Genomic DNA, 27,780 nt, shown 5'->3' with positions numbered 1-27,780 from the left:
GCTTCCCTAAGCCCAAGAACAGTGAATTATTCTAAGCTGGGCATAAGCACTCCAAGCCACAGAAGCCCCTTTAGACTCCATTGACAAGTTGGAATCAAGGAGTATTCCCAAACTGTGAAGCTGTTCCTTCAGGGGTGAGCACAGCCCCTCAAAGGAAGGTTCTACATCTCACTCCTGGACATGGGAACCGTCTGCCCACAGCCCTTCCACCTCATCAGCACTCAGCCTCAATTCATTCACCCCCATCCAGTCCATCACTGTGCTGAGGCACCTGTCCAACAATTTAGCAGGCTCTCCTGATTCTGCTGGAATGGAGTGATAGAGCTGCATACTGGTGACACTGGGCTCCAAATCCCCAGATGACAGCAAACAGAGATGTTAAGTAGCATAGAAGACATAATGGAGCCTTTTGGGACCCCAACGCCTGAAAGCCATCGGTGGTGGCCTTGTAGGTAGGGGCAGAACTGCTGTGTAATAGTGCCTCCAACTCCCACCACCTTGAGCCTCTCCAGAAGAATACCATGGTCAATGATGTCAAGAGCTGCTGAGAGATCAAGGACAACCAACAGAGTCTCACTTCTGCTGTCTCAGGGTGACCAAGGCTGCTATTAACCACAACTGCTTCAATCTGCAAGTGCCACATATCGTTCATTCTTCGCTTGCAAGGAATTGATCTTTAAACATGGCAGTTCCTACCCTTTGGAATTCTCCAACCATTAATGTCAGGCTGACTCCTTTGTTGCAATGTTTTTGGAGCCCCCTAAAAGTGTTTTTGTTTCACAAAGCCTACCCAGTCATGTAATTGTAATATGTGGTTTTATTATGCATAATTGTTTTTATATTGCTGGTTTTATTTATATTTTAAAATTTTATGCTAACTTGGTTTTAATGTCTTCTTTTATGGGTATTTTTAAATGTATAGTTTAGATTGTCCTTTGTACACCACTTAGATGTTTTCTGTTCAGTAAGCAGCATAGCTGTTTTTTGAATAAAAATGAAATAATATCCAGCCCTAAGTACACTGGCTCTTTTTTTTTTTTTTACTTTGTTTTCATGGAAGTTAATTCTCTAAATGCTTACTAAGCAAGAAAAGTGAAACCCTGACCTGGAAGTATAAAACCTTTCTTTAGACTTGAACGCTGATCCAGTAGAAGAGGATGGCATTTGTTTATTTTATTTTAAAATAGGTGATGTGCAGAACTATAGAACAGAAGGAATCCAATTTTTAGTACGATCTCATTCTTGTAATAATGACTGTATTTATCTTGAAATATGGTTATACAATATATTATTTTATGTAGATGTTTCTGAATATAAGCAGTACAATCAAATGGCATTTGTTTGACCTGCTTCCTTGATTCTGTTATTTTGTTAAAAATGAAATCCAGTTCATCTGAAACATGAGAATAGAAAAATACACGTGCCCTAAAGAACTTTGCTTTCTCCTATGAGCTGGACAAAGCATAGCATCTAGATTCTCCCTATTGAAATGACAGTTGTGTTGTTATTAAGAAGACATCTTTTCATTTCCTTTTCAAACTTTACATTCTTTGAAGCTCCCTCACAAGAACATGTTTTATTTAGCCAGCTGCAAGAACACAATGTTCTCTGGCACTTCCTGTTGCTACAGTGGTGGAACTGTCACATACTGATAATGTTAAACGGAGTTAAAAGAGGCAAGTGTGAATACCTGTAGAAAATACAAAACAAAACTGAAATCAGTTCAGATCTCTGCCAGAGATAAGGCATGTTTAACATCACAGCAGAGACTGCTGTCTCTCTCTCACACTCTCTCACACACACATGCACACACGTCTCAAGAGAAAGGTTGGTTAAATGTTTAAGCTTCTCCACTCCAGAACAATGCACCACATTGCAACTTACCAAGAAGCTCAGTTCTGTTTCCCAAGGCAAGGTTGAAGATCCTGTGGCTCTCCAGGTATCATTGGGCAGCTTGGACTACAACTCCCATCATCCATGACCATTGGATATGCTGGCTGAGGATGATGTGAGTTGGAGTCCTACAACATCTGGAGGGCCACAGCTTCTTCGTCCCTGTCCCTAGGCTTTAATCAGAGAAACAGTTTTCTATCTCACTGCAGCACATATGCCTGAATACACAGGGGTTACGTGAGAATGGGGGCCGAGGTGGACACACAAGTCCCGCCCCCCTGTCCCTGTGCACATCTGACCCCATATACTTTGCCTCCAGCTTCCCTGTGTCTTACCAGGGTTCATAATAGTAATGCAGAGGGCTCATTGTGTGTTTAAGCAAATGCGAGTAAAAGCTCCCTGCAGCCTTCCCAACACATGAAGGTCAAGGATTGAGTGGGCAGGGCTGACATGCAAAGGAATGTATGAGGTGGAGCTTGTGCACACAACCCTGTCTCCATCCTCATTTTTGAACATGTTCAGATGAACACTTCAACACTGCTAGCACGCGCCAATTAACTTAGTAATGCTAGAATGTTTGTGCTGTCATCTGTTACTACTGGTGTTGAGGTCATTGTGTACGAGAAGCTGGATATTTCTGTCATATAACACCAGGGCTCTGTCATCTGCACGGGCTACCAATCCATTTATGGGCTTGATTCAAAGCGATGGCTTTGAACTTTCAAATCCCCGGAAGGCTGCTTCTTATTTAAAGCAATGCTTCTAGCAATGCAGACCTTGATAGATCTTCAGAGATCCTTCTCTGGGTGACCTCACCAAGTGAGGTGTGTCAGGTGGCCACTGAGGAGAAGACCTCTTTTGGTTGTGGTGCCCCAGCTGTGAAATGCTTCCCCCGAGAGGCTGACCTCATGTTGAGTGGCTTACCTCATTACCTTTAAAACCTTCTAAAGATATTTTAAAACTGCCTTGAAATATTGTTAGGTTTCCTTAGGAGTTTGTTTTAATTCTCTGCTGCTAGATTTTCCTTTTTGAGCGCCGCATTATATATTTTGTTCTAACGGGCTATACGTTCTTCTGATTTTTAAAAAAGGTTTTTATTACTATTGTAAGCCGCCCAGAGAATTTGGTTGCTGGGAGGCAGAGAAATGGTCTTAATAAATAAATAGATGGGAATCGTAGATCAGCTTTTCATGCACAGAGCTTTATGGCAGTTGCATCAACGTTATAAAACTGGAACAAGCAATGATACATCTGAATGCTTTCAAATGATCAAAAGTAGTTCTTGCTGTGCTTCAAGCCTTTAATCCCTCATCTGTCAGCCTATTTTGCATTGAAACAAAAATATACAGGTAATTCATATGAGCCCACACTAGATATGATACTTTTGGGGACGACAAAGGCCATGCCAAAGAGCAATTCTTTGCCGACTTTCAAAAAGTATATTAACTCAACCCACAGACAGACTCTGAACATCCCCTGTTGATTTATATACTTGTATTGGTAAGATATACATCTTTAAAATATTATGCAGGATCTGGGTGATAGCTGTAGGATTCTTCAGGGTGGCATGAAAATGCTGAGAAGTGGTTTGAGCAGAAGATGGTTTTATCAACATATTAAAACATTATGACAACCAAGAATAATTGCAAAGCAGCTAGCATGTAAGACCTTTTTCTCAGACATTCAGGGTTTTTATGAATGCATCTGTGTAAGGAGAGTGGCATTGTGGCAGCAGCCTCCCCAACCTATGTGCGCCCATTTGAATATGCAACAAAATCTCCAGCACATATCACTGAATGCTCATTGGCCAGGGGAATACCATTCCTGCCACCATGCATCTGAAAATGAACCCAATAATTCATACAGGGAACTGAGCCTTATTTTAAAAGGGCATTTATAAAGCACATTTCAAGTTCAAAGCAGTTCACATTTGTCCACGCCTCCATTATTCTTAGAGCAGCCGTATACAGTAGATCAGTATTATTCTCCTTGCACTGTGAATGGGTTGTTGGTGCTGAGAAACAGTGGGCTGCCTAATGTTGCCAGATTTCATAGCGGAGATGAGATTCTGAGCTGGGACTTTTTGCTTTGCAGCTCACAAGCCACTGTGCTAAAACAGCCTGTGGTTCACATCCTGATGGCTTCTCAATAGCTGAAAATAAAATGTATTTATCCATTCTACTGCATTTTTATCCCAGCTTTTACTCCAAGGAGCTCAAGGTGGTGTACATGGTTCCTCCCTCCTTGTTTTATCCCCACAACAACCCTGTGAGGTAGGTTAGGCTGAGAGGCAGTGACTGGCCCAAGGTCACCCAGTGAGCTTTGTGACCCAATGAAGATTTGAACCCTGGTATCTCAGGTCCTAGCCTAACATTCTCACCATTAATCCACACCAGCAAGCCAGTTCAGGAGGGATTTGCAAACAGGTTGAAGGACAGAATTCTACATTCTGGGCCAGATTTATGGCTTACTTACACCAACCAGTCTAAAACTGGTTGAATTGGCATGGCCATTGTAGAGCTACAAATTGTAGCTTTGTGAACACACTGATGATTCTTTCTTGCAGATCCTTTGTGTCTTCACAGAACTACAGTTACCAGGATTGCTCGCTTATGAGCTGTGAGAATTAAACAGGACTGTCAGTGGTTTAAATTTATAACGGAGACACACTCACAAAAAACAGCCGAAGTAAACGGAAACAAATTGAGCATGTAATGACATAACCAGGTGGCATTCTCTAGGATCAAGGTAACCTTTAACCACAGCTGCCACTACAAGGCATCTGCCGTAAAAGATTTCCCTCAATAGTGCTAAAGTTAACAATTTGTCACCTCTGCAGTCAGAACAAATCCCTTTATCAATGGGTTTTATGCGCAAGTACTGTGTGTTCTCCACTGCTGTCTTTGAAAAATGTCAGCTGAGCAATGGTGACATAAATATGCCAAAATGTTTCCCAACGTTTTCTGTTTGTTAAATAACACGGGGATACTGGCTTCATGAAGATGTTCCAGACAGGAACTCTTCAGAGCTGCAAAGTTCAGGGCAAACTACATGTTACACTGAAGAACTGGTGCTGGGCAACTGCAGTCAAGTCCAGAAGAAGGAGGGGAGGTGGGGAGGAGGTGCTTAATCCTTTCCCTACCAACCATTTCCCTCTTAAATCAATCGCCTTGAAGCTGCTTTTCTGCCCATGAAGGAAAAAAAGTATGTGCAATATACCCTTTTTCTTTGGAGTGGGAAACACTAAGGCCAATTTTGAGAGTTGAAAGCAGCTGGTAGAGAAATAACACATGCCTCCTCCAACTTCTCATCTTTTGCATGTGATTGCAGCTACTCTTGGCTTGCTTTCTTTTGTAAAAGGTTGACCGTGAGGGGAAGTTGCACAGAGCTCCCTCTCTATATGTGGTTTGGGGTTCAACGATTGTTGCAAAGTGGAATGATGGTTGCAAAGTGTTTCATATAGCTGTAAAGAAAGAAAAGAAAAAGGTAATTATAGTCGGAATGGAAAAATATTGAATTTGACCCCTGGCTCCTATCTAAATGAATAGAAAGATCTGAGATTTGCAACAGAAGTGTTTGCTTAGCATTTGTTTGTGAAGGGAAGGTTTTCAAGACAGTAGGACTTACTTAAATGAATGCAAAATCAAGTTTGCCCTGACACTGAAAAAGTAACTGAAAAATATGAAACAGTTATCAGTATGCTCCTTTTACATTGGCTATAGATCTAACCATCTATGATAAAGTTGTAATTTCAGAAGCGCTAGGCTGTGGAAGAGTGGATGGTGATATGTGGTAAACAGAGAGAGAAAGAGCTGTAGCATCTCCCCTTCTCTTATATACAAAGACAGGAAGTTGCCTCTATTGACATTTGCTTGATCCGGAATGAGCAAAGGAGAGGCAAGAAAATGCTTATATTTCTGTGACTGTTTGTATTTTATAATGTAGCTGCTGAATGCTGCATTTGTTGTTTACTCATTTAGTCGTGTCCGACTCTTCATGACCCCATGGACCAGAGCACGCCAGGCACTTCTGTCTTCCACTGCCTCCCGCAGTTTGGTCAAACTCATGCTGGTAGCTTCGAGAACACTGTCCAACCATCTCATCCTCTGTCGTCCCCTTCTCCTTGCACCCTCCATCTTTCCCAACATCAGGGTCTTTTCCAGGGAGTCTTCTCTTCTCATGAGGTTGCCAAAGTATTGTAGTCTCAGCTTCAGGATCTGTCCTTCCAGTGAGCACTCAGGGCTGATTTCCTTAAGAATGGATAGGTTTGATCTTCTTGCAGTCCATGAGACTCTCAAGAGTCTCCTCCAGCACCATAATTCAAAAGAATGCTGCATACCAGTGGGCATATATAATGATCCCTCAATGTTCACTTTCATTTTGCACTGGCAGAAAGAACAGGATTAGCAATAGGATGGCAGGCTCATTCCCAATACTGATGGTATAATGAACCCATCTCTGCCCCTGAGACATTCATTGGCATTTATGTAAGACATAAGAAGAGCCTGTTGGATCAGGCCAATGGCCCAGCTAGTCTAGAAACCTGTGCTCACACCCCCTTATGACTTCAGAGCACAACTGTAGCAGATGCTGACAGCCAGAAAATGGTTGGAGATCTTTGTCATGTGTTGCTTCTACAAATATATTCAAGATTTAATGGACTGCTTATCATTGTTAAATACTGAACTGCAAGCTTCTCCTTTCTCTTTTCTGTAAGAGTGTCCACAGCAGCTGTTGCATTGCCACATAGCAGCAGGACACACAATCTTCCAACGCTTCTTGTTTCCCCATAACAAACAAGATAATCAGGCCTGGCCCTACCATTAGGTAGAATGAGGCAGCTGCCTCAAGCAGCAGGTGCAGAGTGCTGCTGCTGGTAAGCAGTTGGAGGACACAGCTGCTATGTACAAACCTATCGTTAAAACTCACAACACAAGCAGTTGACAACAGTAAAGAGAAAGCAATTGAGTCAGCATGGAGTAGCTTTGAAATAATTTCTGTAGCACTGCTATACATGCCACTGTTTTCACATCGTTAACAGAAACATAAAATGAAAAAGTGAGCTTAATGTTCTGCCCTGAGCCACTGCTCAATTAAATCAGTGAAAAGCCCCTGCGTGATTTCATTGGGCTTTACTGCTGTTTGAGTCAATGGCACAGACTTTCTTTTAATCAGTAAAATCAATGAAGGTTTGTGAGTTCACTCTCTTACACAACAGGAAGAAGGCATTTTTGCCTCTGATGCAGCTCTTTATTAAACGCGTGAATCAAACCAATGTAGTACGTAACATAGAAAACAGCCATTTTGCCCGAAATCCAGCATTCAGATAAGCATGGCTCCCTCCCCCCCTTTCTGCAATCCAGTGGCTGTGTACTTTTCTGCTTCTTGATGTGGATGCAGTCTCATCAAAGTGGATTTTTAAAAATAAATGATCTGTTCTTATTTTGAAAACATGGCCGACTGGAGCTGTTCTGTACCTTTCCCAACCTGAAAGCGATATGAGTAGCATAATGAAGATCAGAGTCAGGCTCACAAAACTGGCTCTGTGCTGCTGCATAATGCATCTTGGTGTGGTTTTAAGATGGAGACAGAAGAGATTTTAATAATGCTTAGGTATCTTCTGGGAGTGGGCCAAAGACTGCACCTGGCCTTCAATCTACTGACAGTGCAATTCTGCCCATAACTACTATTACTAGAACCAAGGTGTGGACTAGAGGTGCAAGGTGCACCAATAAACAGGAATGTACATTCATTTAACGAATGGAAAATTAAGCAAACGAATCTCATTTATTTTACTTGTAAAAATGAAAAGGCACTACAAATTAATGACTTTTGAGTGAATCTTCTATTCATATTGCCGCACACCACCCCAATCGCCGAGTGATGTAAGATTCCAGGGGTTCCAGGTGCTTATCCTGGATTCATGTTTCCTTTTGGAAATGAGGCACTGTGGAGACTATGGTGTCTTTATGAGACATACAGTGGTACCTCAGGTTAAGAACTTAATTCGTTCTGGAGGTCCGTTCTTAACCTGAGACTGTTCTTAACCTGAAGCACTACTTTAGCTAATGGGGCCTCCTGCTACCGCCACACAATTTCTGTTCTCGTCCTGAAGCAAAGTTCTTAACCTGAGGTACTTTTTCTGGGTTAGCAGAGTCTGTAACCTGAAGTGCCTGTAACCTGAAGCGTCTGTAACCCGAGGTACCACTGTAGTTTATTTACACATACATACAACCTGAGGGGTTCACAGAATTACCCCAAAAGGTCTTGTTTCTTTGATAGCCACAGCCTTGGATTCAAACAGAACTCAGACATTGCTCTCAAACGCTTCTCTGACTCTCCAGCTTGCTCCTTTACCTCTGGGTCACATCACCCGCAGCGCCCTAAATTGGGCACCGGTACAGTTCACAGAAAGGTTACTGGGAGGGGGTGAAGAGGCAGCAGGCATAATCCAACCTGACCATTCTGTACCAACGCAACAGGTCTCCAACAATGTAATAGGCCTTTTGCCCTAATTGCCCACAGAGAACTCTCCAGTCATGGTGGTGAAAGGCAAGCAAGGGGAGGGAGTTTATGAAAGTGAGTGACATGTGATTTACTTTCCTTGAGCTGTTTCTCTCGCTGTCTGGTGGTTCCCTATGGTGTTTCCTATAGACAAAATCAGTTCAGTTTCTCTCCTATGGCTTCAGACTACCTGGCACCTAAGTTCCTCCACCTTGCTTCTTAAGATTAGCATCCATCTGTCTACCTGGTTACTCCTTTGCTGTGCCACTTAGTAGTTCTGCTTCATTCACATGGCAGTTAGGACAGGTGTAGCCAACATGCTACTCTCCAGATGTTGTTGGACTACCCTCCCATTCCTGACCATTGGCTATGCTCCCTAGGGCACTTGTAGTCTGAACAACACCTGGAGGCACCATGTCATGTTGGCTGTCCCTGTTAGGCTGTGTTGTATGCCTTTTAGTTTCTCATAAATGGGGGCCCTTTGTCCTGAAATGTCACAGGTCTAATCCTTGGGCAGTGGGGGAGCAGAGTACCAGAAAACCCCATGCCATTTGGATGAAAAACAGTGACAGACGAGAAGAGCACTTTCTGGGTCTCCCATTGAAATTGATAGAAAACAAACAAACAAGAGTAACAAAAATGTGTGGACTGCTTCCAAATCAGTAATGAAAGAAGCAAAACTTTTAATACCCAAAAAGGCATGGTGTAACAAAACAATTGTGCCTGCCCTCCCTCTGGCATGCCTCTGGCATCAGTGTCTCCCAATGTGACTTTCCTGCTCTGTGTTTGCCTTTCAGAGGTGCCAGCGTTGTACAGTTCTGCGCAGGATCCTGCACATCTTCTGTGTGTCCTCGTACATCAGGTGGCAGGATCATGGTGCATCCTGTCCCTTTCAGCCAGAATGAATGTTTGCATCTCTCTTGCTTTGGCTCGGGCTCTTGAGTTCTTCATAGTAATCATGAAAGCAACCCTGCGAAGTACACAGTGTACTTGCAGCTGGGGTCGTAAGCAGACAGAAAGGCCGTTGCTGAAAATAAAAGTGCTCCTGTCCTTGATGATGTTTCTTTGGTGCTCTTAGCTCTGCAGTTCTTCATGCGGTTGTTTTGATCCACAAGGGAGGGGGGATGATTTGCAGCCTCAAGGAACAATATGACCTGGCACGCTGCTGCTTACTGATATCTTCCTCAGACATGTGCAAATACAATTTGCCAATGATGATGTTGTGAAAGCCTCTTTCACTCGTGATTGTGCAAATCTTTGAAATGCTTAAAAGCAACATCAGCAAAAGAAAAGTACTGTTTGTAATGGATAGGTTGTTGCCACGAGCTATTGATTAAACAGTATTTTAAAAAATAACCTTAAATTAAACACTTAAAATTCATAAGAACGTAAGAGCCCCTGCTGTGTCAGGTCAATGGCCCATCTAGCAGCTTGCTCCCATAATAGCCAACCAGATAGCCTTATCTTCCACGAAGTTGCCTAATTCTCTTTTTAAAAACCATCTGAGTTGATGGCCATCACTCCATGTTGTGGTACCAGCTTCCGTAGTTTACGCACTGCATGAAGAATACTTTATTTTGTCTGTCCTGAATCCTCCAACATTCTGATGAGAGAGAAAGAAGCTTCTACATATCCAATTTCTCTACAGCATACAAATATCCTATACACCTCTGTCATGTGCCCCCTTACTTGCCTTTGTTCTAAACTAAAAAGCTCGAGATTCCTAGGAGAGTTGCTCATAGAGGAGAGTCTACTTTAGAAGTACCTCAAGTGGGGGTGGGAGTGAACCTTGCAATCTTCTTGTCCTGGAATGGGATATGTACTTTCTCTGGTCCCCTTCCACAATGCTGTCAGCACAGAGATGCATATGTTCCAGCTACAGAGACAGCTTGCACAAGTCCTGAGCAGAGGAAGGTGCAGAAACTGGATATCAGCAGGGCTAACCCAAGACATTCTGCTGCCTGAGATGAAGGGCAGGATGGTGCCTCCCATTCTGTTTACAAATACCAACCAGAGTGGCAACTGAATCGTAGTTCAACACTGGGGAACAGCACCTGTGCCAGCATCTTCCACTATCCCTGAGAGCAGCAGGCAACCTGCACAGGCCTCATAAAACACAAAGCTGCAGCAGTTGTTGGCATGTACAGTCCACCGGAATGCACTTTCTGCATTGTATGTTGCTTTGCAACCTAAACTTCTGAAACGTCAGGTCACGGGTGATGATTAAATGAACAAATATGTAGTTGTCAGATCTGGTTATGCAGATTTTTACTTATGCAAGAATTAGTTAAGTAGAAATTCAGCTAGAAGTGGGTTGGAAGCAGCCTGGGACTGCATGGTTTGGAGAAAAGCGCTGGCAGGCTACATGCAGATTTCAGCCTTACTTTGTCTACTAGAGAACCACCATCTCTCCCTGCATCCACCACCGTCTTTGGTAGCTCGAGTTTAGACAGGCCTGTATTTTAAAACATGAATTTTATATTTATAGAGATTATGTATCTGATTGGGAGAAGCCTAGCATCGCAGGGAGTTTAAAGCATAACCAAACCACACACTCCATTTCCCCCTTATCAACTCAATTATATGTAATGATGGCTGACTCTTATGGACCAATAACTGCATAAGTTTAGATACCATTAGAGCATCATTGTTAAAGTACCTAACATCACCCAAAATATCATAGAGGCATCTTGGAGGCATCTTTCTAACTTGTTGGCTGCAGTCTGGGTTCAATTGACCCTGCGTGATGCCAGTTCTAGGCCAGTTCTAGGATTATACTGATTTGCTTGACCAGCAACAGACACAGATCAAAGAGTAAAATCTAGTTGAGGGAGCCCTGTGCAAATGACTTCCTAGCAGCCTTCCTGTATAAAGAACAGCACTGGTCAGTCCCATAATAAATGCAATGTAAGCACTTAGGCCTTCTAAGATGTACAGCACAGGGGTTCCGGCACCTCTCAGGTGGGTGCCATTGCCATTATAGGAGAATAAGGGAGGTGGTGAGTTCTGGCACCTCTTTTTCTAGAAAAATAGCAGTGTGTACAGGTATATATGTTCTCTAACTTGTGCACTTCTTATCGGTGGTACTTATTTACATCTACTTAATTGTACCTGCCATACCTTTGGTTGTCTGCTGCCTCAGTCTTAAATGTAATGTTCAGTATCTAGGCTGAACATCTTTCCACCTAGCTTACATTATTTAGTTTTCACTTGCTTGTTGTGTATGAACATGTCACCATGATAATTGGCGGTTTGGCATCACCATAATTTGAAAGCTGTGCTTAGTTATAAGTGCCTTAGTTATAAGTGCATTCAGGATGGGGGTTATGAGTTAGATTGCCACAGTGACCGGGCATAATTAAAGTCAAATAGGCTGTAAGCCATAGTAGAGGGGTGGGGGTGGAGCCACCCTGCTGATACTGAAGCTCCGCCTCCTCGCCCTGCCCCAGTGCTGTCCCAAGTAAGCAGCAGTGATGCTGGTGTTGGGAGGCAGCGTCCCTGTATCTCTGTTTCACGACATGCTAGTTGAAATCAGTATGAACGAACCCACGCGGTATAAAATATATTGTTATTAGTTTGGGAAGGGAGGAGTAGGTGGCATGCCAATAGCCTTCTAATTCCTGGAACCAGAAAATGTTAAAATCTAAGCAAGGATTCAAATTCCTGGAATAGCCAGGCTAGCTTCCTTGTGAGGTAGCAGCCTAAGTATTTCATTTCACTTTTAACTTGTATACCTCTTTTCTATATTACTATGCACAAGTTTACATCAACAAAATATACAACAAAGCACATAACCTTATAAGCATGGGTCATTAAGGTAACAAAGGAAGTGGTTCAGTGCTGTGGGTGGGTTCCCTTCCCTCAACTCACAGACAGACAAAGGCCAGAGTGGAGAATTGAGTTATGGGAGCTAGAAGCTGGAAGCAGCAGGCTGGGAAAACAGAAGAGACTGAGCAGTGCTTGATTTCTGTCTGAATCCAAGGCTGTGGCTACAGGAAAAGCAAGACCCTTTGGGGATGTGAATGCTCTGCACTTTCTCCATCATAGGCTCATATATGTGTGAATAAACCATTTATCATAGAGGCACCACAGTCTCCTCTGTCCCTCATTCTGAAGGAGACACAAACCCTGAGTAAGCACCTGGAAAACCTGGAATCTCTCACCACTCAGAAACTGGAGTGGCATGCATCAATATATTAGAAATACTGTACTGCAAACACTTAAGCAGAGACATCACCTGGCCAACAAAGGTAAAAGCTATTGTTTTCCCAGTAGTGATGTATGGAAGTGAGAGCTGGACTATAAAGAAGGCTGATTGCCAAAGAATTGATGCTTTTAAATTATGGTGCTGGAGGAGACTCTTGAGAGTCCCATGGACTGCAAGATGATCAAACCTATCCATTCTGAAGGAAATCAGCCCTGAGTGCTCACTGGAAGGACAGATCGTGAAGCTGAGGCTCCAATACTTTGGCCACCTCATGAGAAGAGAAGACTCCCTGGAAAAGACCCTGATGTTGGGAAAGATGAAGGGCACAAGGAGAAGGGGGCGACAGAGGACGAGATGGTTGGATAGTGTTCTCGAAGCTACCAGCATGAATTTGACCAAACTGCGGGAGGCAGTGGAAGACAGGAGTGCCTGGCGTGCTCTGGTCCATGAGGTCATGAAGAGTCGGATACGACTAAATGACTAAACAACAACAACAACAGCAAAAACTGTCTGAAACCATGTTTATAAAATCATGGCTGTAGAAGGCAGGACATCTGGGTGGACATTGCTTGCACTTTTCCTCATGACACCTTGGTGCAGGAGGTTAGACTAGATGGCAGCAAGAAGGAACATTCCTTCCTTACAATTCCATGACTGGCTTTTCTTTCATTCCATTTCAGTTCACTCGGAAAGCCCCTTTGCCTTTAGTTAAATTGCTATATAAAGCCTACAGAGAGACAAGAATACTGAATTATACATGGTTTTTTCCCTTTTCTTTTCCTGTCCCAGAAGCATTGAACTGCCACTTTGTGTATACGTGTATGGATATGTTTGTTGGCCTAACGTACACACCTTTGCACAGTGTGTGTTGAAAAGCAACATTTAAAGTGCTGCGGATTTTTGGCTCCGTTTTTCTTTTTTCCTTTTTGGTGGTGATGGTGGTGTTTAGACCCAGGCACTGTTTGGATGTATGATCAACTGTGATATGAAGCTGATGAAAGAACTATATCAACAGTATGAATAAATGATGGCCCTAACATGAACAGCATAAATAAATGATTCCCTCCCTCTTCTCCCTCCTGCTCCCCCCCCTGAATATAAGATCAGTTAATTGAATGCCTAGTTAGCTGGATTCCCACCCCACTGCTCCATATAGACTACTTGACCAAGCAAGCTTGCCTCCATATGGGAGCATTTGTGCATGCCCACCCACACAAACAGCTAGATCCTATGGTGCTCCTCCATGCACAAAATTAATCCTTCCATAATTGAAGGTTCCTGCAAATGGTAGGACAGGATATGATTTTAGCTGACTCCCCCAACCCCCACACTTCCCAAAAATCTGCTCCAGAGGTTTAAGGAAGCCTCCAAACCCCCAAACTGGCATAGGAGGTAGTTCAACACAGCTGCAGATTTTTTATTTTTAAACCCTACTACCTTCCTTCATGGTGGGACGCGGGTGGCGCTATGGGTAAAAGCCTCAGCACCTAGGGCTTGCCGATCGAAAGGTCGGCGGTTCGAATCCCCGCGGCGGGGTGCGCTCCCACTGCTTGGTCCCAGCACCTGCCAACCTAGCAGTTCGAAAGCACTCCCGGGTGCAAGTAGATAAATAGGGACCGCTTACCAGCGGGAAGGTAAACGGCGTTCCGTGTGCTGCGCTGGCTCGCCAGATGCAGCTTTGTCACGCTGGCCACGTGACCCGGAAGTGTCTCCGGACAGCGCTGGCCCCCGACCTCTTGAGTGAGATGGGCGCACAACCCCAGAGTCTGTCAAGACTGGCCCGTATGGGCAGGGGTACCTTTACCTTTACCTTTTTACCTTCCTTCATGGAAGGACATTTGCTGAGCAGGGAGGAGTCCTTTAGGATCAAACCTTCTGCTTGTGTTCCTGGGGGTTTGTTCTCCCACAATGATATAAGCAACTGGCACTATGTGGGCAGTTTTATGCCCTAGACCAGGGATGCAGGAAGATGAGGAATCAGTTAATAGTGACCTTGAGCATCCTTTCTGTAAGCAGAATTCTGCTTATTGGTTATTTCCCAGAGGCTCTAGAATCTGTGTCTATGATGAGTGTGTGAGTGTGAAAGGGGTTGTGTCTGAGTGTGCGCTAATATGAGGGGACTGGAGGATGTGTGAAAGGCAGTGTGCACCCTCCTCGACAACTGCTCAGAACTTTGTGCAGATTTCTGAGCATGCAGAGATCTATTTACCTGCATTCATGAAATATGTAAATACTTTTTGAAAAATGTGTCCAGGCTTTTTGGCTGACAGTTTTATGAAGTTTTTATTCCACTGGTTTTAACTGCTGTCATAATGTTTTGAATCATTTCATGTAATTTTACTGCTGTGAGCAGTCTTGGGTTCCCCTTGGGGAGGAAGTGTTAGGGTTAAACATCTGAAATTATAATACTCATAAACAGTAATAAAAAAGGGAGCCCATCCCTGCTGTAGCTTTTTTACAAGAACCTAACTAATTTTGTTTATTCAGAAAAGTCCGTTCAGTGCATAGAAAAACGACAACCAGCCATTTCTTACAGAGTTATCACAAAATCAAGCAAGCCAGTTTTTCAGGCTACAAGGTAGTATACTTAATGGGTCACAAAATGTGCGGCAACTGTCTTTTGATCCATAGGTCATGCAAAGTGTATGACAACACCCTTTTTACCCGAGGCAGCCTTGCATCAGTATGAGCAGACACAGGGACTCCATCTCCAAATTCCTAAATTTAGGACTCCTAGATCCCTATCAGGAAGCAGGTATTCACTTACCTAGATTATGTTGCCATCAGGTCCATCAATCTATATTGTAATAAGCTGGAGCTAAATACAGATCTATATACGATAGGAGTTACCAAACGCAACGTGATTGTTTAATTGGACTGTTTTGTTGTGGCCTGTGTCTGACGTTACATAGCTCCCTTTGCAGTTTCCAGCATAGAAACAGTGTTAGATAACTGAAGAAGGGATTTGTGTAAATTACAGTAATTAAGAATAATAGCAAAGAAGATTCATTTGGGGACATTATGTAAGCACACATCAAAATTCAGGTAAGTTTCGTGCCATATGGTATTGTAGTAAGTGTATGTCACGCCCCTCCCCTCAAAAAGAAAGTTTAAAAGGCTAAAGGCTGTTTAATTAGCCAGAGGCTGGGAGAAGAGGAATGTTTTTGCCTGTCACCTAAAACTATGTAACAAAAGCACCAGGTGAGCCTCTTTGGGGGAGGTTGCCCTGTGAAATGTGAAAGCACCTTGATTTACTTGTGAGGAGGTTTACGCTAGGGAGGCATGCTGTGACAAAGTGTGAGAACTCCTGCATCATAGAAATCTGACCTCAGTGGTATTTTAATCTTCTAGGAAGGATTGCCCAACCTGGCTGTTGGTTCAAACATGCTGACAGAGACGAATAATTTTTTTTTTATAAAAAAAGAAAGTGAGGCAAACTGTAGTATATCAAAAGGGCTGTTGAAGGGGTGGAGGAAGGCTGTCTATGTGTGTGTGGGTGCCTGTGAATGCATGTCTTTGGAGTTCTTTGAACGGTCCACGTGCTCCCTTTATCTCCAGCTCTTGTTAAATGCAATTGCTTGGCAGGGGTCCACCTCACATGGTCACCTGAGCTATTTCCATTCCCATTTCCATGGCAGTGCATGAGAGAAACAGCATCACGTGGCTCCTTCAGTGGAACACACAGGAATCAGTTATTATTGCTGCCAAGGAGAACGGCATAAAACCCAAAGTAATGAAGCCACATCAGCATGTAATAATAATGCAGTCTTTATGTACACAGGGACAGAGATTTGTGGCAGGTGTGGGGTGCAGAATAGGTAAAACCTCTGCAGAAACAATATATTTGACAGATCAGTAGCACATGGATCACCCCTTCCGCTGAATTACAAGACTGTTTTTCTCTCCAAGCTGCTGTTTTAGACTCCTGCCTCAGACAGGCCAGTGGTCAGGGATGATGGGCGTTGCGTTCCAAAGCATCAGGAGGGCACTGGGTTGGAGAAGGTTGCTCAAGCTAGTGGAAAATAAAGAACTGAAAATAAAAAGAGACTGGTTAAAACTAGGGCTCTATGGGAACATAATTCTTTGGGAAGAAGAACTGATTTAGCCAGCTTTTTCAAGTCCAGCTTCTTCTAGGATTGATCATGGCTGTGAAGCCTTAACATTTGAGGGGCAAACTACAAGCTACACTGTCGTAATGTAGCCTGATGGGTCTTTTGTTGTTGCAAAGCACTACCAGGGAAAGGCAATTGCCTCACAGGAGGGACAGGAGTGCTCCTGTAAACATGGATCCAGAGTGCTGTTAGGTGTGGGGAGGTAGAAGCACCTGGAGGGAATAATCAACAAGCTCCTTCCTGGAGTCTTATTTCCACCAGAGACCAGGCAAACACAACTTCCAAGGGCTACTCACTCCGCAACTAGAGCAGGTGAACTTTTTCAGAATGTGGCTACATTCTGAGGGCTACATTCCATTTGATGGCAGGGCTAGAGGCAAATGTGGGCAGAGCAATGAATGTGGCTTGTACCTTCATACATTCGGCTAGCACAAATACCCTCTCTATCCTCCATCCATGCAAGTGAGAAGCATAATCACAGTTTCAAAGACAATTTTGAGCCAGGTAAAGGGGGTGCAGAGCAGGGTGAGGGGCGTGACTTGGACATGTGTGTGACCTGATAAGAATCCTGAGGGCCAGATAGTGATTTGGATTTGGCCCTCAGGACTGAGGTTCCCTCTCCCCCTCTCTACATCCGTTAAGTGGTTGCTGTGTATTTGGCAAAAAAGTATTTGGCAAGCCTGCCAGCTTTGAAAATACGCTTCATGCCTTTACAAGCCTTTCCCCCTCCTTCAGATTCAACTTTTGCAAACACTGGCTCACATAAGGAACAACATACATTTCTCCTTTTGACTGTGTTTGTGCGCAACGGTTTAATATGCAGCGGTAGACATTGCCAGTGCCTGAGCGACAGATGGGGTTGGGCATACGTTGAATTCCAGGTTTCAAATACAGTATTCTTCAATAATGGGAGGCATAGCCTATCAAAGGCTTAGCTGAAATAGGGGCCGCTTTTTGTGAAGTGTTTCACCTCAACTCATGCCCATTTTGGAGAAGTGTTGGGGGCCTCATTAACATTTGCCCCATCCACAGGGTGATCTTTCCCCTTCTGTCAGCAAGCGCTTTGCTGAGAGTAGAAGAGACAGCGAGGAGAAGGTAGAGGTGGGGGAGAAATTGGGTCAGTTAGTATTTTAATGGGAATCAACCTGATTTGCCCTCATGGAGCCAATATGCAAACTGAAATGCAGCTATCTTTCAGAATTCACACATCTCTGAATTTTGCAATCTGGTTCTCCAACCAAAACTGTTATACAGTGAAGTAGATACTAGGGGGGAAATGTCTATATAAGTGAAAATAATGTAAATAATGGTCTTATTTTAGGGGAAATACTTGCAGAAATGTTTATATTATGTCAAACATGCAAATATGCATATATTAGGAGAAATGTGAATGTTCATGTGGATTTCCTTTTTAAAATTGCAAATGGGGAGAACTTCAGGCTGAAAACGTGAGAAAGTAAAATTTATGGATTTGTCTCTCCCTAAAGACAAGGAGGCAGTGCCTGCTGCCAATGTCTGGGATCATTCCTGCTGCAGGTGGGCTTGTTTTGGGGTTTGGGGAGGGGTGTGTGTTTGTTGTCTAATGGCTGCCTTTGTTGTGTGTATTTCATAGGGTGCTTTCAATAAAATATCCACAGGCATCTCCCCATGTGTGTTGCACATTCTATGGTGTAGCCCAGGCAGTGGCAGCGTGTGGCGTGTGGGATGTGTTGGTGTGCTCCACCTGTATTTGTTTTACCTGGTTGATATGTGCCATGCTGTTGGTGCTCATGGCTATGTGTTTGGTAAAGTGTGCGGTACGCATGCCTGGAGTGAACAATGTGCGGCCTGTGCTGATAGGCTGATGAATTGAGCATTGCTAGGGACACCACATGTGCCCTCTTAGTTTGCATTCCTGGGCCGGCGGTTGAGAGCCTCTTCCCATGAGCTACCTAGAATGGTGCTTGGGAATTCTCCCCTGTGTGAGCACCATTCTTGTGGCAATGCTGGCTGAGATGGATCTCTGTTTTCATGGTTTCTTTTCACTATGCCAGACTGGGACCAGCCCCGCTGGTATGTACCCCTAAAACAGGGTTTGGATCTGGCATACTTTACTCTGGCTTAAATTAAGTCAGTGTAACTTTCGCTGGCTCCCCATAACCAGGATTGATCTCTGAATTAATGAAGAAATAGAATGTCTATAAATTTAATCTCCATCTAGTTCACTGAGCATTTCAAAGAGCTGTTCTTTTGTGAAGACTTGGTTGCGTATACAGTTGTCTTGTGCTGTATCTTACAGGAGCTTCAAACGCCATTTCTTTCACTCAAACACACCCAATTAAGGCTAGCATTTTAGCACGGCAAAGCATGTTAAAGTGAATGTTCATGTGTGTGGCTTTGCAGAGCAACACAAAAGCTATTATAAGAGTCAATTGGGAACAAATTGCTTGGGTATAGATTTTTGTCATGTGGGCTCTCTCTCTCTCTCTCTCTCTCTCTCTCTCTCTGTGTGTGTGTGTGTGTGTGTGTGAGAGAGAGAGAGAGAGAGAGAGAGAGAGACATCCTGGAGGTTAATTGCAAAGAACAATACATAACTTTTAAATAGATTTAAAGTATATATAAAAGTTCAAATAATGTGATCAGTGAGTGCAAATCTTTGTAGATCCCCATAACAATCCTATCCAACTGTACCCCATGAGTAAGGCCCATTGAGCACAGTACGCTTTACTTCTGAGTAAACATGCACACAGTTGTGCTCTTGGCCTTCCAGCATGACAACCTAATCAATCCAAGTAGGCAAGGAAACAAAAAAGACAAACAAAACTGGAAATATATTGAGGGGAGGGGATGTAAGTTGCATAAAAAAATAGCAATTAACCTTTGAAGAAGCAATGTGACTGATTAAGTGAGTAAAGAAAAACAAGAGGGCTTGGTATTTTCATGTTTCTCAATTCTGTTACGGGAAAATCCTCCAGGGAGAACCTTTGAAGTTGCTTCTCAAAGTCTGCCGTTTGTGATGTGCTCCACCCTGTGCTGAAGGGGTGGGACGGTGGGGAACCGCTGGGCTTGGGTGAGGTTCGCGTGTGCAGACCCCTTCCTACTTGAGACAGCTCTTCTTAGGAAGCGAGGCTCCCTCCCTGCCAACGTCTTCCTTCCTCCCCCCCCCTCCCCAGCACAGCTGTGTTCTTGCAGGCTGATTTCCACAAGATACTTGCCTGCTTGGGAGGCAACCCTGTCACGATAGTAATCATGAAATATCCGCAAATTATCCTAACCTCTGCCTTCAATTAAGATCTGTATCTGGGTGGATTTGTATTAAAATTACAAATCCAAATGCAAGGCCCAAAGATACCCTCCTCTGTGTGTCTTCTTTCAAGTCTGGATTGCTCGCTAGCAATGCTTATAAGCCCAGCATTGGTTATCTGAGTTTTTGCCAGTCGTGTTTTCCCTTTGTGTAGAACCCAATTGGCAGTTCTGCCCTTCAACCCAGAAAGACAACTAACATGCTGCCCTCCCTATGCTTTGGACCGTCTCTATCACCCATCACCCTTGACCATTGGCTATGTTGACTGAAGCTGATGGGACTTGCAGTGCAGCACATTGTTAGACCTGCTTTACTTTCTTGCACCAACTTATTTCCACCCACTAACCTGTCCCCTGTCCCCCACCGACAGCCAGTAGTATTCACATACCCTCAACTCCCCAATGGATCTCTCCAGTGGATTTCTATCCCAGCTTTGAGAATCACTGAGATTCAGCACAGCACACCAGATTCTTCAAGTTCATACGGAGGAGGTCTGCTATCTGCCTATAAGATCTGGGCAGCTTAAATGGTCCTATACAGCAGAGAGCAGTTGGTTTTGACTCCTAACCAAGCAAAACCTAGCTAAGCTTTGGAACATTCAGGCTGCGTTTATAATTTTTTTTTGGATACGGCATTATTTTTACATTTACTGCTACATACATGAAGGCTCTCCTTCATCCTTATCCTTCCCAGCACACACCCAAACCCTCACTTACCACAAGGCCCACCAGGGCAGGAGACATTTAAACCGTAGGGCAAAAGGTTGTGTAAACCTCCATTAAGCTAAAAGCCTCCGCAGATCTTAAGTTGCTAAAAACATCTGAGGCAAGACTATATAGCAGACTCCCTGGTGGGCAAATGTTATTTGGGCACATGAAATGATGGACATACTTAAAGATCCCATTGAATTTGAGGTATGTGTCCTTGGGCTATGAGGTTTCCAAATGCTGCTGCCATCCGCACCACTCCCAGGTTTTCCATGTGGCTATGGAAGCCTGCCTGAAGCTCTCTCTGCCTGAGCCAGTAACATCCAGCTTCCTGTAATAATCCTATGGCGAGGCCGACTGCAATACATCAGACTCATATAATGTTAATGGGATGTCATGCTAATGGGAACTCGGAAGCAAAATCTCCAGACACATCATTGCAGGCATGTTCTGCACTATTTAGTGATAATTGTATTTATTTGTACAGTTGTCATTGTTGGAAATCTTCCTAAAAAATGGAATGTAACAAAATATTGGAGAAAGGCTGTACAGAAACAAAAGGCAACAACAAATTGCTCTTTAGGATTTTGTAGTTGTTGCAAGGATGGAGGGAGAGCATCTCTTAAATACTCTGGCCATGACTGAGAAGTATTTTGACAAAGATGTTTGCAAGCAACGCAGTCTGCATGCTAGGGGAGGGGAGGGTGAGATTTTTTGGGAGGGCAGAGTTGTTCCAAAACATTTGGCTGTCTGAAGCAAAAGATAAGATGGAACCCTCCCATTCCTGTCAACAGCGGCTACTGCTCGAGTTAAGGGAGAGGTACACATAGATGGTTTACAACAACAGTGGTGGTGTTATGGGTGGCATTCAACTAAGTTTTACCCAGAGTAGACACATTGACATTAATGGGCCTATTTTAGTCACCTTCATTAACTTCAGTGAGTATACTCTGAGTAAAACTTAATTGAATGCCATCCTATGAATATTAATAATATTAGCAATAGCAATAATAACCAGCACTAAGTGTCTTTTCACAAGGGCCATGTGTTATTAGAAACCAATTTAAAAGACATTATGTAGCCTGTGATTTACAGCACTGCTTGCTTAATTACACTAGCGCTTTGCCAAAACCTGACCTCTAATTTCTTGGAAGTTGTCTTTCCCTGCAGAAAAGGCGTCCCTTTTTCTGCCTCATTCCCAGGACTCTTTGGAATCCCTTTAGGATTTTGCTGGGTTTCAGCTTCTCTTCTCTCATTGTGAGGTGCCCATGGGTGGTGTGTATGGGGTTTTGGGGGGTTTTTTTGCATGCAAAATAGATTACATACGGTGGCACTTCTCAGTGAAATGAATGTCCATTGGCACAGCCTCCATTCTGTGTGAACCAGAACCCTGTTTGAGTGACTGTATATGGGCTTGAAGTGGATCAGAGCACATATAAAAGCCCTGCTCCAATGTCCCCACATGCAGGCTCTAGTTCAGACCTTCTTGCAAAAGGGGTTTTCTGAGATGTGTTCAGTTCAGCTTGGTTAGTATCCTATGTACAAGAGAAAAGGAACATATCTCAGTGAGAGAGCATCTGCTTTGCAGAAGGTCCCAGGTTCAACCCCCAACATTCTAGGTACTCAAGCTTGAGGTCCACTAAGGCCCATTAGATCCTTTTCACATGTACCACTGGCAAGCTAGGTGTCCCCCCTCCCATCTTATATCTGTGCAGCTGGTTCTTCCTGCCTAAGTGTAGTACCTTCATTTGTCCCTATTGAATACCCTAACTGTTATGTACTGAAGTTCTCACCCTGGGCCAGCAGGGGGATACTGTAGATAGTTTTCACTCAGGTCCACATATGCAAATAAGGGATTGAAAGTGACGTTCAGTGATTGGATAGTTACAGAAAATGGTTACTGTTGCATTCTAGTGGAACTCTATATAAGCAGGCTGGCTGAACCCTTCAGTTCAGTTCTGTTCTGGCCTGTGAATAAACAAGAGCTGTTTGAAGAATCGCTGTGTCGTCTGATATGTTCACCCACAACTTAACACTAACCATGCAGTTAGAATCTCAATGCAGACCTAAATGTGTGGAGATCAGGAGAGGAGGGGCAGGGGCAGTGTGCACAGGGATATTGGCAGAAGCAGCCAACACAGTGGAATGGCCTGCACAGCACTGCCCCACCACACCAGCCACTCCTGGCTAGCCAGAACACACACACACACACACACACACACACACACACACACACACACATTGCCCCTATCTGGTCCAAGCCCTCACATGTAATTGTGAGTGCTTGAAGAGGACTGTGGACTTGTGTACAATATTGTATGTGGTTTTTGTGTGTGGGTGGTAAGTAAAAAAACAACAACAGTATATGAGATTCTGCATAACCTATGGGTAACTTCCTCTCATTTCCAGTAACTAAAGTTCATAAACGTTTGCAATTTATTACTACCCAAAGGGGATATTATGCTATATATATATATATTGAGAAATATGCTACCAGCAGTGCTCTGTTGCTGCCACGGGCTAGACCTCTCATTCAGAAACATGCCCCTCCTTAGCCATGTGAACCGCTCTGCCAAATGCCTGTGAGAAAGGAGAGCACAAAGCAAATGAATCTATTTCTGTGCTTCACCACAGAAACACGAAGTTTTTCTCGTAAACCCTGCGAATGAATGTGGAAGCAGAACAAACCGAACCAAAACAAACACCACTTAAATGTGACTGCCAAAAGGCTTATATACCTGAAAATAAGCTGCATATGCCCCAAATTGCTCAGCCTTTTGCCCCAGGAGGTTTCATTTCAGAAGATTTGGATAATGAGAATTACATTGCCTAGACAAACCATTTTTCTTCCAAAGTATACTTTATCGATCCTTTTTAATTTTTTATAAGCCTTTGGAGAGGAAGGCTGTTTTAACTACATATATTAGGAATGAGAATGAGGTCTTTACGTGAACACCATGAACCTTGCAGGGGTGGCCCATGGCATGGAAAGAGCAGCGCAATCAGCACTTTCTGCCCACATACCACTGTGGTGCAGAGCTGAAAGGGCTCCCATGCTCCACGGTGAAGAGAGCCTTACAGTGGTTACAAGAAATAGAATAGCATACTGCAAATGAAGGGTGTGCATTTGTTTCAGAACGAGTGGGAAACTGAGCAGAACAGGACCCTTTCAGCCCAATTTCCATATGTTGGGAAATGAATGCAGAGGAGTCTGTTTGGGAACCAATTTCTTCCATTTGTGGTTCTGCTGTGGTGTCAGGACTGTCTTCAACTTCCCTTTTTTTTTTTTTACTTAACTTCTGACACTGGACACTCCCGGTGGCTGCCATTTTGTTCTTCCGAGGATGCTCTGGATGTTGTTCTGAGGTGTTCTTGGGAATGGGGGTGTTGGCTGCTGAGACAGAAGACAGCTCATTGAACTACTTGCCACCATTGCTTTTGCAAAAATTAAAAGAAAGAGAGAAGGAAAGAGAGAAAGAGAAAGAAAGAAAGAAAGAAAGAACTCAAGATGAATGCGAGTACTTTAACAAAGTAATTACTAATGAATAAAACATGAAGCAAACCAGATTTTGACAAATGAAAGGCAAACCAAGTAAGAGTTTTAGTAATGGGTATGGATGAAATTCTGAAACGAACATACAAAAATTCCTTATACATCACTCTTGTGAAAAAGGCATAGCTGAAGTAAATTGAAGAAGAAATGTTTCATTTTCTCTCTCACTCTTTCTCTCCATGACTCTTATAGTTGTGCATTTGCTTCTGTTTCAGAGCCTCTACACTGGTTCTCACAATTCCATGCAAATGTCTTATGGTTAATAGAAATCACAAAAGCCATAAGAAACTCCCACCACTATGGGCTAGTTTAGACTAACTAGTAATCAGGGATGGGCGAGTCTGTTTCTCAGTTTCTCATTTTTCCAATCGTAAGTTCAGTTACCTTCATTTCTGCATCAGTTTTCAAAGGGAAGCCCAATGCAGTAATCCAGCATTGGAGTAAACTACCGTGGTCAAGCTTGCCCAATCCTGTGGTCAAGCATTTGCATGCTACTCTCACAAATGTAAGCATTTTAATGCACACTTTACCCTAGTATATGCATTTTTGTACACATTACATAGCTGGAGAAGGGCAGCACATATTTTGGATTTTGAAAGATGTGTTTGTGTATTGTTTTGGAACATTCATCTTTAAATGTGAATGGAATCAAATTCCCCTCCATCCCCGTGTAATAGTCAGGGCTTTTTCCAGCAGGTACTCACCGGAAATTAGTTCTGGCACCTCTCAGGTGGGCGCCATTGCCATTCTAAGAGAACAAGAGAGGTGTTCATGGTGAGTTCTGGCATCTCTTTTGCTAGAAAAATAGCACTGCTCCAGAGCCTATACCTGCCCACAAAGGTTGTGGGTTTCATGCCTATGAAAGGTGCCAAATAGGCCTGTGACTAGTTGGGTCATGGCTGTCCTCCAGGCCTAAGTAAAGGTGGTTGCAACCAGGGGTGAAACTAGGCTTTATTTCCCCTGGGTCAAAGACCCAGTTTGGAACCCCCATGCGCATTAGCGTGCGCGCGCGCGCACACACACACACACACACACACACACACAGGCTGGGAGCTTCAATGGGGGCTTCACCCAGGACCAAAAACGTGACTAGTTCCCAGTAGCTATGGCCCTGATTGCAACAGACCAACAGATGCACAGGAGCAGGGGCAGATCTACTGTGAAACTAATGAAGCTTAAGCTTCAGGGCCCCTAATCTCAGAGGGGCTCCAGAAGTTACTTTACTCCACAGTGCTTTAAAAAAAATGTGTTTAATAGATCTAATTTGAGTTGCACAACTTGAAAATTGTAAGGCATAAGAAACTTTTGCTCACACCAGTGACTTTGACATGTGAGATAATCCAGTACAGTGGTAGCTCGGGTTAAGTACTTAATTCGTTCCAGAGGTCCGTTCTTAACCTGAAACTGTTCTTAACCTGAAGCACCACTTTAGCTAATGGGGCCTCCTGCTGCCGCCGCACTGCTGGAGCATGATTTCTGTTCTCATCCTGAAGCAAAGTTCTTAACCCGAGGTAATATTTCTGGGTTAGCGGACTCTGTAACCTGAAGCGTATGTAACCCGAGGTACCACTGTACAGCAATTTAAATCAAAATCTGAGATCATAGAAACATAGAGTTGGAAGGTACCCAAGGGTCATTATCTATTCCAACCCCCTGCAATGCAGGAATCTCAGCTAAAGCATCCATGAGATGGGCATCGAACCTCTGCTTTAAAACCTCCAAGGAAGGAGAGGAAGTAGTTAATGTAGCAGGATATAGTAATCAACTTTTTTAAAGTTGTGGTGATCTGTTGTGGAACCACCCCATTGAATAAGATAACAGTGGTTGCCCAGACTTTGTTGTTGGTTGCACAGGGGTCATCATAACAGTTCAAGCTTCAGGGCTCCAAAACTGTAGGTCTGCCACTGCACAGGAGTATTTCCAAAGTTAGACAAGGCCACCCATAGTTCATACCATTCTGATACAACGGCAAAGGAATTGCTTTCATGGAGGGGAAGGAATCGTAAGAACAAGAATATGGAACATGAGAACCCTTCAGAATGGGAGATGTGAACAATATTTACTTCATTCATTTCATACCATTTGGATTGCAATTACCCGGACACTTAGCCCTCTGCTATAAGCATAATGGGATTACTGAAATGTGGGTTAGTAGCTGGCATTACTGGTTATATCACCTGCAATTTAAGATAATGGGCCTTGAGGAAGAGACCTAATTTGAAGAGAACTGACCTACAAAGACTCAAGTCATCTGGAAGGCAGTTTCTGTCACCGCTGCCATTAAGCAACATCGCTCTTAACGAGTCCAGGCCATTGATGCACCGCTGGTGCTGAGACATCATTGCCCTGCATAGACCCCCATGGAAATGAATACAGATGGGCAGCTTCTGTGCTTAGTGGATTGCTTCCAATGTTTGCTTAGCATTTAATTCCGTGCCAAAGCCCACATTCGCTTATCGTGGCTTTCCAGAAATCGGAGCCATTGCCACAAGAAGCCATTGGAGACTTGATTAGTAAAGCTAACAATAAATAAAGGACTAAACTTTGATCGACAATGTCAACGTATAATATGTAAAAACACCCACTCAGATATTCATACTACATAGGATGGAGTTACCTATGTCCTTTCCTTTAATTAAAAACCCATGGTTTTTTGGATCAGGGTAATGAAGCTGTGTGAGGGGTGATTTAACCCTTTGCCCTATGCAGTTTCCCTTACATAAACTGCATGTATTTCCCCTTCCTCCTCCACTGCTAATAGCTTCAAGGGGGAAATTAAGTTGGGAGATAAGGCATGGAGAAAGCAATTAATTCACTCTTCCCCAATGGTCCAAATATGACTACATTATGACTGTTTTTAATGAAAGAAACAGATTTTTGGAAACCCAGATCTCCTGCATCACTTGAAGTCTGACTGAACTCAATGAGGCTTACTCCTAGGTAAATGGGTATAGAATACAGCCATAATAGGCTACTGCTGTTTTCCCTCATATGTCCTGGCACTGTTCAGTTAGTTTGCCACATTTTTTATCTTCCTGCCTTCCTCAGAAAAATATGCGTAAGGTTCCCAGGAGACTCCAGATGCTTCCTGTACCCATGGGCAGAGCCAATCTGGCATTCCGGCTAGTTTTTTGCACCATACCAACCTCCCCACTGCCTCGTCTCTCCCGGGAAGCAACGTTGACCCACCTGCCAGGAAAGTGCCCTAGTAACTTGACCCCATTTAAAGCAACAGCCCAGTTCGTTCATTCAAAGGAACATGTCAAGATGCAATGCTGGGGTGGGAGGAGTGGGCCTCTCCTTGACAGGTAAATTATCTTGTGTGTTTGATTTACATAGACACAAGTGTTTGTGCCAACATCCTTAAAAATAAATAAATCAGACCAACAAATCTAAGTTGCCATTCTGAAAATGAATCCAATAAACACCTTCAGCTTTCAAACACTCTCAGATGACTAAATCAGCTTGCAGGAATACTAGCAGTCTATGCAGCCCCATGAGGAGGATTGAATGTAGAAAGA

General features: G+C 43.6%; 2 long non-coding RNA genes across 3 annotated transcripts in view; one reads left to right on the top strand and one right to left on the bottom strand.

Annotated features, from left to right (window-relative positions):
- The window catches only part of LOC114606054 (uncharacterized), a 213,357-nt gene that overhangs the window by 98,107 nt on the left and 87,470 nt on the right, over nt 1–27,780 (top strand). The gene's annotated exons all lie outside the window — the stretch shown is intronic.
- LOC114606053 (uncharacterized) lies at nt 20,922–26,739 on the bottom strand. The gene is made up of 3 exons (XR_003708760.2): nt 26,492–26,739; nt 23,201–24,097; nt 20,922–22,241 (listed from the first exon to the last, which is right to left on the bottom strand). It is a non-coding gene; the product is annotated as an uncharacterized LOC114606053 (long non-coding RNA).

This window comes from Podarcis muralis, chromosome 10, assembly GCF_964188315.1.
Source record: "Podarcis muralis chromosome 10, rPodMur119.hap1.1, whole genome shotgun sequence".
Classification (NCBI taxonomy): domain Eukaryota; kingdom Metazoa; phylum Chordata; class Lepidosauria; order Squamata; family Lacertidae; genus Podarcis; species Podarcis muralis.
Note: the sequence above shows the minus strand (reverse complement) of the source record. Positions and strands in the feature narration are given on the sequence as shown.